Source organism: Bos grunniens, chromosome 3 (genome assembly GCF_055505025.1).
Source record: "Bos grunniens cultivar Pamir isolate PY7600 chromosome 3, Bosgru_T2T1.0, whole genome shotgun sequence".
NCBI classification, from domain to species: domain Eukaryota; kingdom Metazoa; phylum Chordata; class Mammalia; order Artiodactyla; family Bovidae; genus Bos; species Bos grunniens.
In genome coordinates this window covers 110,988,006-111,004,144 of record NC_141167.1, presented here as the reverse complement: position 1 = coordinate 111,004,144, position 16,139 = coordinate 110,988,006, and positions in this window count along the sequence as shown.

Here is a 16,139-nt window from a genome sequence, read left to right as displayed (position 1 = left end):
TCATATACACATACAATGGAAAATAACTGTATCTTAAAAAGAAGGACATTTTGACACATGCTACAACATGGATGAACTTTGGGAACCTTATGTTAAGTGAAATACATCAGCCACAGAATAGCAAACAGTGTATGATTACACTCAGAAATTAGTGCTTTCTGGTATTTGCCAGAATCTGGGGGGAGGTGGAATAAAGGAATATTGCCTAATTGGTATAGTTTCTGTTTTGCAGGATGAAAAGAGTTCTGGAGATTAGTTGCACAAAGTCAACATACTTAACACTCTTGAATTGTATACAAGTATACCCTGCATATATTGTGTGTTTGTTTTCAGATGATTACAATAAAGCAAGTGACATGATTTTTTTTTTTTCTTTTGGTTTCCCAGTGCATATAAGAGTTATGTTTACATTATACTGTGGTTTACTGTAAAAATAACATTATATTAGTTTTAAAAAACAGTAAACTTGCTTTGAAGTCGTTCAGTTGTGTCTGACTCTTTGTGACCCGATGGACTATACAGTTCATGGAATTCTCCAGGCCAGAATACTGGAGTGGGTAGCCTTTGCCTTCTCCAGGGGATCTTCCCAACCCAGGGATCAAACCCAGGTCTCCTGCACTGCAGGAGGATTCTTTACCAACTGAGTGACAAGGAAAGCCCAAACAAGCCTTAATTTAAATATAATGCTGTTGAGAAATGGTGTGGATAGATTTACTAGAACTTGGGTTGCCACAGACCTGCAATTTGTAGAAACACAATATCTTCCAAGTTCAATAAAGTGAATCACAATAAAATGAGATATGCCTGTGTTTAAAAATGGCTATATTTATGGTATGCATTTTAACATAGTTAAACAAATCAAAACAATTCTCAATATTCAAAGTTTCACTAGTTTTGCAACACAAAATCCCTCATCAACAACTGTTTGGGAAGAGCTTTTCAATAAGAAAAGAAATAAATCTAAAAAATATTGGCAGCCAGAAAAAAAAAAAAAAGTAAGTGTGAGCAAATGCCTTCATTAGATGTCTTATAAATAAGTAAAGCCAGAACAAAAGAGAACTCCTAGAGGAAAACATAGGCAAAACACTCTCTGACATACATCACAGCAGGATCCTCTATGACCCACCTCCCAGAATATTGGAAATAAAAGCAAAAATAAACAAATGGGACCTAATTAACCTTAAAAGCTTCTGCACATCAAAGGAAACTATAAGCAAGGTGAAAAGACAGCCTTCAGAATGGGAGAAAATAATATCAAATGAAGCAACTGACAAACAACTAATCTCAAAAATATACAAGCAACTCCCACAGCTCAACTCCAGAAAAATAAATGACCCAATCAAAAAATGGGCCAAAGAACTAAATAGACATTTCTCCAAAGAAGACATACAGATGGCTAACAAACACATGAAAAGATTCTCAACATCACTCATTATCAGAGAAATGCAAATCAAAACCACTATGAGGTACCATTTCACACCAGTCAGAATGGCTGCGATCCAAAAGTCTACAAATAATAAATGCTGGAGAGGGTGTGGAGAAAAGGGAACCCTCTTACACTGTTGGTGGTAATGCAAACTAGTACAGCCACTATGGAGAACAGTGTGGAGATTCCTTAAGAAACTGGAAATAGAACTGCCTTATGATCCAGCAATCCCACTGCTGGGCATACACACTGAGGAAACCAGAAGGGAAAGAGACACGTGTACCCCAATGTTCATCGCAGCACTGTTTATAATAGCCAGGACATGGAAGCAACCTAGATGTCCATCAGCAGATGAATGGATAAGAAAGCTATGGTACATATACAGAATGGAATATTACTCAGCCATTAAAAAGAATACATTTGAATCAGTTCTAATGAGGTGGATGAAACTGGAGCCTATTATACAGAGTGAAGTAAGCCAGAAGGAAAAACACCAATACAGTATACTAACGCATATATATGGAATTTAGAAAGATGGTAACAATAACCCTGTGTACGAGACAGCAAAAGAGACACTGATGTATAGATCAGTCTTATGGACTCTGTGGGAGAGGGAGAGGGTGGGAAGATTTGGGAGAATGGCATTGAAACATGTAAAATATCATGTATGAAATGAGATGCCAGTCCAGGTTCGATGCGCGATACTGGATGTTTGGGGCTAGTGCACTGGGATGACCCAGAGGGATGGTATGGGGAGGGAGGAGGGAGGAGGGTTCAGGATGGGGAACACATGTGTACCTGTGGTGGATTCATTTCGATATTTGGCAAAACTAATACAATTTTGTAAAGTTAAAAAATAAAATTAAATTTAAAAAAAAAAGAGAAGAATGCAGGAAGTATGTCAATGTGGTAGGGTTGGAGTTTGGGGGCACCAGAGAATATGAGAATTCTCTAAGGCATTTGTTCTTAAAAAGAAGATAAAGATTTTTAAAGAAACTGACAAGAAAGGAGAAGAAAGCATATACTATGTGTTACAAATTCTAATGAAGTAAGATGGAAGAATCAAGCTAAAATATATACATAAAATAGGTACATAAATGGTCAGGAGATAATTTTTTTCAATTTGGATTAAAAAGAAATCCAGCTGTGTGTTGTTTACAAAATACACATGAAACATAAAGTCACTTAAAGGTTGAATACATAGATATATATGTCATGGTCCGTGCATGGGCTGGAAAAGAATTTCCAGACATGAGGCAGAATGAGAGGAGAATAAGGTTTATTAGACTGGGAGACAAGATTAGAACAGGTGGTCTGCTCAAGGGAGAGCCAAAAGGCTTTCGCAGGCTGGTAGCCAATTTTTATAACCTCAAGACAGAGAAAGTCCCTAATGAAATGGTGGCATTAGGTGATTGGTTAGGATGCTATAGGATAGGTAGTAGGGTGGGTATTTTACCTAATATGGGGTCAGGGAACTGGAGGGTTGTGGCAACAGTTGCTATGGGGCTTGGTCAGTTCCAGAGATTTTTGTCCTGTGAACTTGGTACAGGGTTTCACATAATAGTGTAGCTTAAAATAGAGTTTTTGGGGAAAAAAATCAATACAGATAAGGTAGATTTATAGATTTCACTACATAATTACAATATAGTCAGCTCTTGGGAAAATATGATTTAATTTATGTGTTCATACCAAATATATGTGTACACATATTTTACATTACTCAGTATAACAGCATATCATATTTTTTTCTTTTTTTGTGACCCCATGAACCACAGCACGCCAGGCCTCCCTGTCCATCATCAACTCCTGGAGTCCACCCAAACCCATGTCCATTGAGTCAGTGATGCCATCCAACCATCTCATCCTCTGTCATCCCCTTCTCCTCCCGCCTTCAATCTTTCCCAGCATCAGGGTCTTTTCAAATGAGTCAGCTCTTTGCATCAGGTAGCCAAAATATTGGAGTTTCAGCTTCAACATCAGTCCTTCCAAAGAAATCCCAGGGCTGATCTCCTTCAGAATGGACTGGTTGGATCTCCTTGCAGTCCAAGGGACTCTCAAGAGTCTTCTCCAACACCACAGTATTTACTAGTATATACACTTGTATTTGTACAGGTATCTTCTGCTTTCCAAAAGTTCATATTATGCCACTTCACTTTTAATAAACATCCATATTGGCAAGATAATGAAATGGGAAACTGGGTTCTGTTCATGGAGTTAAAGAATGAATTCCTCCTCAAACTCAGCAAACACACATGCATGCAAAGTTTGTTTTAAAGGATGGAGATACAAAGCCCTCAGCATGGATACTGAGAAGGGGTGAAGAGAGCTCCCAAAGGCAGGAATAACCTCAGTTTTTATATCTTTATTAGAGTTGATCTGTTCACTTTTGGTTGGCTCAGAGTTAGACATGTGATATGCGTCATTTCTGACAAATCAGTTTAAATGTTGCAATATTCAGTTTGTCATTTTTATGACTTTCTTGGATCCTCCAGTTTCTCAGTTTTTTCTAGACATTGCAACGTCATCCCTTGACCCTTTCTCAAGACACCCAGACCATTATTGAGGGGCTAGATGTGTGTTTAGGAGCTAATTGCCTACCTGGAGTTTTTTCTCCTTGATAAACTGGACAGCAGTTAGTGATTGTCCTGTCCTGGGTCTGAATGTTTTATGACCCTCCAGACCAGGGAGGCATTCCTTTGAATGCCTGGAAACTGAAGGAGTAAATATAGCTTTTAATGAAGCAAAATGCTTGTGTATGAAAATTAAAATTGAAATTAGGAATTAGAAAAAGAACCACAGCTCTGACTTCTACACTGACTGCCTAACAATTTTTACCTCAATAAGGTTTTGTTTTGTTTTGTAAAAGTGAAAATTCTCTTTGTATTTCTTTCAGTTAACAAAAAATGTACTAATACAGGTTTTTGGCAAAAGTAAAGTGGTATAAGGCAAACTTTTGCAAAGTGGGGGGTACTTTTTGCTTTATGCCATTTTTTGGCTTATGAAAGTTTTCAGCGCAATACTCTCCTTTCAGATAGCAGGTAAAAGCTGTAAATATATAAACCATATAAAAATGTATGGAAAAATTCAAAAGAATTACAATGAGAAATTGACAAAGTTACCATTATAGCTGGAGATGTCATCATCTCTTTCAATTGTTGAAACAACAAGGCTAACAAATAGTTATGATTAAGATTCAATGGTTAACACAATGACCAGCTTAAGAAATTTTATCTGACATGGAATTTTTGAATCCAACATTTATAAACTGTTCTCAAGTACACATTAAATAATTAGAGAATATTTATTATGTAAAAATGGCCAGTTTTACCAGTACCTATAATAGTCCATTCTAACACATGTATACCTGTGGCAGATTCATTTAGATATTTGGCAAAACCAATACAATATTGTAAAGTTTAAAAATAAAATAAAATTAAAAAAATAAATAAAAGATATCAGTCCTGGGTGTTCTTTGGAAGGACTGATGCTAAAGCTGAAACTCCAATATTTTGGCCACCTGATACGAAGGGTTGACTCATTGGAAAATACTCTGATGCTGGGAGGGATTGGGGGCAGGAGGAGAAGGGGACGACAGAGGATGAGATGGCTGGATGGCATCACCGACTCGATGGACGTGAGTTTGAGTGAACTCCGGGAGTTGGTGATGGACAGGGAGGCCTGGCGTGCTGCGATTCATGGGGTCGCAAAGAGTTGGACATGACTGAGCGACTGAGCTGAACTGAACTGAACATAGTATAGTGTTTAGTACATAGGTGCTCAACAATTACTGATGAGTGAATTAATGAATTAATCAGTGATCCTGTTATTTGTGAGTAGGAGGAAATACTGGGAAATAATTTGAAAGGGAGAGAAGCAACTCATATACGGTGCAGGGATTCTGTTCCCAAGCAGACAACTTCCAATCAAATTCATCCTAAACAATTCAACTTTTTGATACATAAACAGAAAGACTCCTTCTCCATCTCTCCTACCATCCCGCTTACAACCCACACTCTGGTCTGCTTGCCCTTTGTCAGAAGAAGAGTTCAAATCCTCAAAAACTACTAAAACTGAGTAAGTTTATGAAATGGTGCTGACTGCTTTTAAGCAGCTTGGTCTATGAGTGGTTGACACTTCTGCAGGGACACTGTAACTCTACAGAACTAAGACTTTGAGGATTTTCCCCCCTTGTTGAATTCCTCTGGTGAATTTTAATCATCTCCTTGATTCTATTAGGTATTAGACATGTAACTATAGTGCTAATAATAATAGCAATCAACAAAGTTTGATTTTATTTTTTAGCACTTACTGCATTCCAACATAAATTATCTTAATTCTCCCAACAACCTAAAAGACAGCTGTGAATAACATTTTAGTTTTGCAAATGAAGCAAAATGGGGTTAGCTAAATTGTACTGTATTTTAGAACTGCTGCTTTGTGATTGTTATTTTACAACTGTTGATTCAAACCCAGGGTTTTCTTACTGTGTGTTCTTTAAACCATTGCGTGTGTGCGTGCTGTCACTTCAGTCACGTTCGTCTCCGTGTGACCCCATGGGCTGTAGCCTTCCAGGCTCCTCTGTCCATGGGATTATCCAGGCAGGAATACTGGAGTGGGTTGCCGTGCCCTTCTCCACGGGATCTTTCCAACCCAAGAATCAAACCCGGGTCTCATGTCTCCTGCACTGGCAAGCAGATTCTTTATCACTAGCACCATCTGGACAGCCCCTTTATATGATTACCAACACTGAAAATTCTACTTGTAATTCTGATTTTTTGGTGCTGTCTGAGAGTTATAGTGCCATATATGTGTCTATTGGTCTGTAGACAAGCAGAGATGTGCAGACAGGCAGATGATTAGAACTGTTTCATTTTTTTCTGAAAGAAAATGATAGAATTTTTTTTTACCCCAAGCAGGAAATGAGAATTTAAAAATTGTTCTGAAAGGGGCAAGTAAGTGTGGAAACACATTCCTTTGTTTGAACCTAGATGGTATACACCCCTCTTCTGTTGGGGTGTGGTATCTCTTGGGGCTTATATTTATCTTACTCTTATATTCTCACTTCTCCCTTTACTTCCTTTACACTCAATAAACTTTTTTGTTTTTTAAAGCAGAAGTGAGGCTACTACACTCTTGTTTCTTGATGCTGTTACCCTGGGTATCAGAATGAAAACCACAATGAAAATCATAATTCATAAAATTACAGCTCAAAGAAACCAAGTAATTCATGAAGTCCAATTTCCATATTTTAGTATAGGTCAGGAAAGGTGTGTGACCCACTTTGGGTCCGAGTTAGCTAGTGACGAGCCACGATAAAGCTCAGGCCTCCTGACTCCCACTCTATGTCCACAGGGCCTCCTATGAGTGTAGGGAACACATGCCCTTCTGCATGGTTCAGACAAAGCTGGGAGGCTGGTGTCTCCCTGCAGGCCTGAGGAAAGGATTCCTAGGAGGACTGTTTTCTAGAGCTGCTTTTTTTCACTTCCTGCTCTGCATACTCACCTTCACAATTAGTATTAATTGAGCAAGGTAAGAGGAGAAACCTGGGGCCTCCTACAAAGCTCCCAGATCCTCTATTCAGGCAGGGAGAAGTCTCTGCAGAGAAAAATGCTGATAATCACTGAAGTTGAGGCTCAGCTTCATTAAGCAGACACAGCCTCTCCTGGGAACAGTTCCCTAGCCTCACTCTCTGGTTTCCCCAGTTCAACTAAACTGCTCCTCATTTGTCTTCTCATTAAAAAACTAGTTAGCACATTGCTCTGTTCCCCTGAGTTGCTCAGAAGAAAAGTTTTGTGGAAGGATTTCCTTAGCTGCATAGATCTGGCTCTCATGCTTCCCCTAAGGGAATCTCAGTATTCAAGTCCTTCAAACAAGGGGTATGCAGCAGTAATAATTCAGCAATGGGCAAGGCTCCTCTGTTTGACCAAAGGGAAGTGGAAGGAAAGATCTGGGCTGGCTAAGAATATGAAAGTTCAATACAGCTGTCTGAGATCTAACTCAGAACAAGGGGAATGTGAGACTTGTCTGGACACACCGCTCAAAGATTTCCAGGCTCAGCTTGTGCTGTTGAGCCTCTGAGCAGGTGTCCATCCCATCTGGACTCCTCCCCATATACAGAACTCCTACAGACTGTGCACACTGGTACAGCTCTTCACATTCACCACACACTCTCACATTTCAGCATGAACAGTATGAAAAGGCAAACACACAGAACAGAGAGGAAAAAGTGTTGGCCCAGATCCCTTTTTGGTTATATGCCTGCTTCCTGCTAAGATGCTTCAATCATGTCCAACTCTTTGCAACCCATGGACTGCAACCCTGGTGGACTGTAGCCCACCAGGCTCCTCTGTTCATGAGATTCTCTGGGCAAGAATACTAGAGTGATTTGTCATGTCCTCTTCCAGGGGATTGTCCCAACCCAGAGACTAAATCCACACCTCTTGTGACTCCTGAATTGGCATGCAGGTTCTTTACCACTAGTGCCACCTGCTGCTAAGTCACTTCAGTCGTGTCCGACTCTGTGTGACCCCACAGACGGCAGCCCACCAGGCTCCCCCGTCCCTGGGATTCTCCAGGCAAGAACACTGGAGTGGGTTGCCATTTCCTTCTCCAATGTATGAAAGTGAAAAGTCAAAGTGAAGTCACTCAGTCATGTCCAACTCTTCGCGACCCCGTGGACTGCAGCCTACCAGGCTCCTCCATCCATGGGATTTTCCAGGCAAGAGTACTGGAGTGGGGTGCCATTGCCTTCTCCGAGTGCCACCTATATGATTCCAAATTTAAAAAAAGGTAACCTCTGTCTGAGCAACTATTTCCTTGATTTTTTAAAGAAAAATATTTATAACGATCACCACACAGTTCTCTAAAGATTAAAGGAAACCAAGCATTTAAAGTGATCAGTGCTTAAGTGTTCTTGATACTTGAGTTACTCTATGAATAATAAAAAGCTTTATTATTTTAGGGGCAGGGCCAGGGACTTTGAAGCTTGGTTCCTGAATTCAGTCATTATCTCTACCACTTTTTTTATTCATGACCTTAAACAATTCACTTAACTTTCCTATTTTCCATATGTAAAAGACTCCATCATCTGTAAAATGATGAGGGAGTAGACCTTCATTCAAAGAATTCTTTTGAGGACTGTTGTTGTTGCTCAGCCATTAAGTCGTTTCTGATTCTTTGTGACCTCATGGACTACAGCACACCAGGCTTCCCTGTCCTTTACTATCTCCTGGAGTTTGCTTAAACTCATGTCCAATGAGTCAATGATACCATCCAACCATCTCATCCTCTGTGGCCCCCTTCTCAGCAAACAGAATAGTAAATATTACATATGAGATAGTCATTATTACTACAAATTCATCACATAAATTTCTGCAGTGGGAATTTATTCCCTTAAGTTTGTTTGATTTTACACATATCTCACATTTTTGTCACATGTGTGGGTCAATAGAACTGATGATAATTCAAACTTGGGCTTAGGTGTCCAAAATCACCCTAGAACATCCTGTGTGTTTCTCCTTGCCCTTGTGAAATTTATACTATCCCTCAATACATGGCTTTGGGGCCCTTATCCTCTTCCCACTCTCTTTTCTCCTACCCCAAAGTTATCTCAACTTGTCTTTATTGGGGTGGTCATGGGTTGCAGAAAAATACTATTTGGTTAGCACATTACCAGGTGGCAGTCAAAAGAATCACTAGCAATGGGGATTCCCCTTAGGCTCAGTGGTAAAGAATCAGCCTGCCAATGTAGGAGACGTGGGTTTGATTTCTGGCCTGGGAAGATCGTACATGCCACAGAGCAACTAAGCCCATGTGCCACAACTATTGAGCCTGTGCTTTAAAGCCCAGGGGCTGCAACTATTGAGCCCATGCGCCCTAGAGCCTGTGCTCCACAGCAAGAAAAGCTTCTGCAACAAGAAGCCCTCGAGCCCCAACTCAAGAGTAGCCCCTGCTTGCTTCAACCTGAGAAAAGCCTGAGCAGCAATGAAGACCCAGCACAACCAAAAATAAATAAATAAAATTTTAAAAAAGAAAAAGAATCACTAGCAATTTCTTGGGTCACATTAATCAATACTGTGTAATGAGCTTGAGGGCTTATAATCCTGTTGTAGATACATCTTATAATTCAAAGAAGCATATATTTCACCAGTGATTTCTGATATGGTACCTGGTATATTCTTTCATTTATGAATAAATGAAGAAAAGAATGAATGGATGAGTGAATAGATGGACTCTTAAGGAGCAAATAAGATGGTAGAGATTGTTTCTTTCTATACGCTTACCAGGGGTCACTCCTCCTTTTAAATCAGTTCCATCCTTCCAAATCATCTTCTCTTTTACTGCACAATCTTATATGCTCTCAAACCTTCTGAGGTCCTTCCTTTCAGACTGTCCTTAGTTTCCCAACAAACATAGGTAATAGGTGGGTTGAACTGCCCATCTCCCTGCACCTCACACTTTGAGTGATAAAATACAACCTGAGGAAATTACAGACTTTGGACAATTAGCACTTAAGCAGACTTATTCAGTTCAGTTCAGTTCAGTCGCTCAGTCGTGTTTGACTCTGTGCAACCCCACAGACGGCAGCCCACTAGGCTGCCCCATCCCTGGGATTCTCCAGGCAAGAACAGTGGAGTGGGTTGCCATTTCCTTCTCCAATGCATGAAAGTGAAACGTGAAAGCGAAGTCGCTCAGTCATGTCCAACCCTCAGCGACCCCATGGACTGCACCCTACCAGGCTCCTCCATCCATGGGAGTTTTCAGGCGAGGGTATTGAGTGGGTTGCCATTGCCTTCTCTGCAGACTTATTAACACTTTTTAAAATTTACTAAGATGTGAAAAGAAGTAGGAAACAATGCATGAATATGACACACTGGGGTGAATGCCTCAGGAACAACTCTTTGCCTCCTTCCTTTTTCCATGTTCATAGCAGTTTATTACTCTAGAAAGAGTGAAATTATATATATAATAACTCTGATTGCAAACTTTGAAGGAGTATCAAAGTTAGCATTCTATCACATAGGATGTATGTGTAGTTTATCATGAAAGTAACGCCCACATGTTTTTAAGAATAAAGCAGGGCACTATTAATAATTATCCTGAGCAACAGGCATTAACCAGAACTCACTTGAGCAAACCAGGATGTGTGATTGCATATGTCACTGTATTCACATTTATTTTAAGAATATACCTACATTATTAAAAATCAAAATAACTCATAAAAAGGTACATAAATCAATAGAAGAATATTTCTCCAATCCAGGTCCATCTGTCCCATGCTATTTCCACTCCCCACAATAGAAAACAACTTTCATGTGTGTTTCCTAAAACTGTGCAGTGTTTCCTTACATAAAAACAAGTAAATATGAGTATTCTCATAAGTCCCCTGGAGACCATTTCTGATCACTGTAAAAAGTCCTTGCTCAGTTTGATAAATAGTTCATTGTGTGCTTAATTTACACAGTCCAGTGCTGAAGGGCTGATGGGTTCCAGTCTTGCTATTATAATCAGAACTACAAAGAACAACCTTGTGTATATATCATTTCATATACATATACGCAAGATGAATTCCTAGAAGTGGGATTGCTAGGCACAAGTGACTATGTAGTTTACATAAAGATTGATCAATTTTTCTCCAATTTTATTTCATTACTTTGTTCTCTTATGAGCAAAGTATGAAAAGTCTATTTCCCTGCAGTTGGCTCAATAAACTGTGCTTAAAACATCTGGATTTTTGTCAGTCTGAAGGTGATAGAAGTATCTCAAAGTAGTTTAAAGTTGCATGCATCATTATGAGTTAAGATGAATATCTTCTCATGTATTTAAGCATCCTTATTCTTTTATAAATGCCTATTTGGGGAAGGATTGCCCACACTCCAAATTAAGCATCTTGAGGAAAGGGATTATGTTTTATTCATTTCATAACTTTGCCCAGTAAGAGGCATGGGAAATAAGAAGCATTTACTAAACATATTTCATGAATAACAGAATCACTGGTTTCCCCTCTCCATGCACTATTGTTGCTTTTTGTTAACACTTTTTTCTAACCTTTGGATCACATTTTTTCTTGGAAAACAATATTTCAAGTAAATGTATGCCTAATGTAGAATATATAGATAGATAAAATTTGAATTACTTATACTATTATTTTTAAAACAATTTTTCACCTATTCCTTTCTAATAATTTCTTGTAACACAGGCTTTTTTCAAATATTAATAATCATTGTATAATGTTGAAACTTGAAATACTTTTTTTTTTTTTACGTAACACTCTAACATATGTTCTTCTTTGTCTCCTTTGCTAAATCACGGATCTCTTGATGGAGGTATATACCTCGTTCTTTCCTTTTGCTCCATTTCTAAAACAGGATACGTATTAGTTAAGAGAGCATGTTTTGCTGGTGGCGGGTGACATGCAAGGAAAATAAACAATTTCCTAAACTTGGAATGCTCTAACTTCTATTTTCCCTCTTTGTGCTACCTTTAAGACATATTTCACTCATTTATCTATAATGCTATATATTTTACATATGTATTTTGTATTGATTTGGGTTTGTGTTTGAACTTCTTATAAACAAGTATTTGTATCATAGTGATTGTTTTCTGAAGGCAAACAAACAGCCTTATATGCTGTTTTAGTGCAAGCCATGATGGTATACAATTGAGTACTCCAAAACATGGGGGAAGTCTGTCCCAGAATCTGTCTTAGAGATCCATAAATGCAGTTACAAATTAGGAGTGTTTTTGTATTTGGGAATGTGAAGGATGCAGCAATTTCATCAAATGGTAGTTGTAACCATTTATCCTGGAGAAATGCCAGTTGTTTCATTTGAAGTGGAATCTCTACAGAAGGCTAGAAAAGACTGAACGAGATCCTCTACATGCCCAAGCATCAGAAAAAATTTTACTCAAGGATTAATTCTTCCAATCTTAAGGTTACATTATTTTCTAAAGCAAAACACTCAGAATCAAATATCACATTTTAATGTCATTAAAACAACTCCAGATCTCACAGGAAGATTTTCCTGGCTGATTTGAGGAGTTGAGGAATGAATTCTCTCAAGTTTACATGGTCTATCTGCAAATCTTTCCTGGTTAATGTTCTGATAGCCAATTTAATTTTGCTGTTATTTTTTCTTCTGCTTCTGATTACTAAATGTGAAACCACATTTACACTGACCTTTGATGCAAATCTACTATTCCCCAGTGGATTAATTCTTTCAATCTGTTACTTATGTGACTTTTATATCCAAACAGTCCATGCCTGTGTAAAATGCCCAATCAAAGTCAGAATTTAAATGAACTGACTGTAGGGCTTTTATGAAGATAATGCTGATAGTAATAAAAAATGACATGACTATGGAAAACTGAAAAAGCATTATGTTCAGTTCAGTTCAGTCTTTCAGTCACGTCCGACTCTTGGCGACCCCATGGACTGCAGCATGCCAGGCTTCCTTATACATCACCAACTCCTGGAGCTTGCTCCAACTCATGTTCATTGAGTCAGTGATGCCATTCAACCATCTCATCCTCTGTTGTCCCGTTCTCCTCCTGCCTTCAATCTTTCCTGAGCATCAGCGTCTTTTTAATGAGTCAGCTCTTTGCATCAGGTGGCCAAAGTATTAGAGCTTCAGTTTTAGCATCAGTCCTTCAAATGAATATTCAGGACTGATTTCCTTTAGGATTGACTGGTTTGATCTCCTTGCAGTCCAAGGGACCCTCAAGAGTCTTCTCCAATGCTATAGTTCAGAAGTGTCAATTCTTTGGTGCTCAGCTTTCCTTAAGGTCCAACTCTCACATCTAGACATGACTATTGGAAAAAACAGTATGTAGATATTCCCTATAATTATAATTGTGGTAGTGGTATAAATGACAGCAATGCTGGTGGTTTTGTGGTTTAGAATGGTGTTTGGTACATAGTAAATATTCAACAATAATAGAATCAATGGATAAATTGATTTCCTACTCCAGGGGCTTTCCTGACCCAGGGATTGAACCTGCATCTCCTGCACCACAGGCAGATTCTTTATCACTGAGCCAAAAGGGAAGGTAGTGGTAAAGTTGGTGGTTTAGCCACTAAGTTGTGTCCAACTCTTGTGACCCCATGGGCTGTATCCTGCCGGGTCCTTTGTCCATGGGATTCTCCAGGCAAGAATACTGGAGTGGGTTGCCATTTCCTTCCCCACGGAATCTTCCCGACACAGGGATCAAACCCAGGTTTCCTGCGTCGCAGGCAGATTCTTTACCAATTGAGCTACAAGGGAGACTTGTAGTAAGTTTAGCAGTGAGCAACTTTGCTGGAGTCCAGCTCCAGCAGCCAGGGATTCAACCTGAAGAGATGAACGGTGTCAGTGAGTAATGAGACAGCCTCTCAGTTTTCTTGGACTGCCTATTTATTTCAAGTTTAGGATTTTCTTTTATACTTTTACAAAAACAGTAGGTCAGAGGTTTGACATTTTCAGTTCCCCCTCTCCCAGATTTATTATCTCCCTAAATCACTGTTGCTCTTCAAACAGAGTGCCTGCTTCAGTGATTCTCTCAGAATCAGCCTTATCATCTATTATCTACCTCCTCTAATGTGTTCTATAGTTAACTTGTGATTACATTGTAACTCATGCTACATTCCTCAGTTTACTACTTATATTCCTAAATCCTGTTTGCCTGTAACATCCTGAGCTCACTATCTCTTAAAAAGACTTCTAGCTATAGTGTCTCTAAAATTCCTAACTTCTATAAGCTATAGTAAAATATGCTAACTTTACAACAGTCCTTAAATCTTTAACTTCTAACTATTTTAATTATTTCTAAGCCCTAAATTCAGTAAACTCCTTTGCCATAAATATTCTCCTCACAAATAGGCTTTAGATAGCAATCCCTCCCATGGCCTCAAGCTATGGCCTATGTGCTCATCCTGGAACACTCTTTTGTAAAAGTCCTTAAACAAATGTCAATGATTAACTTTATGAATTATTCTCTGAGCACAGCTGCAGAAGACTTTGTGCCTTCTCATGCTCCTCTCAAGAACAATAAGCACCTTAATATTCCTTTTCAGTCAACTCAGCCGAGGAGAGGCAAAAACAAGTCAGAATTACAAGGCCTAACTCCTTCATCCTAACTTCATCATCCGGGTCCATGCCTGTGGAATGAGGAGAGGGGTCTGGGGCCGTGCCTCCATTTTGTCAGTAATGCCTAAGGTGGCTCCCAACACAACTTGATGATTTACTCTTCTTAGACCACATAGCTCTTATTATTGGAGTTGCATGGAAATGAAACTGAGAAATCTCCTTGCAATGCAATTTTTCAGAAGATGAAACTCACTTCTGGGGTGCTCAGTGTGCTATTCTGTATGTGTTCATAAAATTATGCAAGATGGGTTGTCTCTTTCCATAGAAAGCTATATGGAATTTTTGCAAAGTTTTCAAAGTGGCCTAGAAAAGGCAGTCTCCTTAAGACTTGATCCCAGAGCTCAACAGTCAGGGTTGCAAGGTTTAGAAAAGTCATTTGAGAAATAGTGCTACTCTGCATCACTTTTCTGTGCCCAACAACCTTCCCCCAGAGGAACCTCTATTGAGAGCTCATCATACCCAACAACACCAATGAACACACATTATACATCCCCTGGGAAGCCAGCATTTCCAGGAACATGAGATATAAGTACAGAAGTGTCTTGGGGTAAAAGAATGATGAAGGAAATTCTACAAGTATTAATTTCATCCAGACAGTAATTTGGGATAGTGTATCAGAGATGAGTGGAGCTGAAGAAGAGGATTAGGGGATGAGAAAAAAACTGCTAGGAACCATGGTGCTGACGTTTCCCACAGCCCAGAAACATTTTCAGTGGTTTTTGGGAACTATAAATTAGCTGTGTTGTAAGTTTTAGAAAACCTCAGTTCAAACTTTTTTATGTTAGAGAAAAAGAAGTTGCTTAGCCCAAAGTTTACTGCCTGTTAGCAATAGAGTAAGTTCTCAAAGCAGAATCCCTGACTTAGAGGAAGGCCTTTTCTTTTTTAAAAATAATAGGACTTGTTGCTGGGTGTTCTGTCTTCATGGTTTTCCTCTTTGAAAGTTCCTGGCACATTTCTTCTTTGTGGATCATCTTTCAAAGTGAGCTATTATCAGGCACTATGGACCTGAAATTTTGGGAACAGTTCTTAGAAATTTTGCATTTCTTTAACTTCCCATCCTTTTTTCTACTCCTTAGAAAAATGTCTATAAACTCTAGAGGGTATTTCTGAAAGAGGCTTCAACACAGCCCTATATGGCTGTTTTTAATCATTAGAAACTATAGGAAAGATGGAGGTAAAGGTTTTCTTCTCTCTCTTATTTTCCTTTATACACACACACACACACTTAAAGTTGAAGTATAGTTGATTTATAATATTGTATTAGTTTCATCCCCAAAAGAATGTGCTGTACAGTAAAGTAATTATATATATATTCATTTTTAGATTTACATAAAGGTTTATTTACCTTACATAAACGTATATTTCTTAAACTTTGTCACCTTAAGGTACTAAGAAAATTGAACCTCTGCTGTATGTATGTGTGCTTCTCTATTTCTTCTTACTATCTGCAAATCTCAGTAAATGACAGTTTAAGTTTGAAGACTGTTGTCTATTTCCTCTGCCCTCTCTACCATCCTTTGGTTTCACTGTTTTCAACCAGCAGTTAGGTGTCTCCTGCTTCCTGATGGTGGAGCAGGAAAAAAATACAG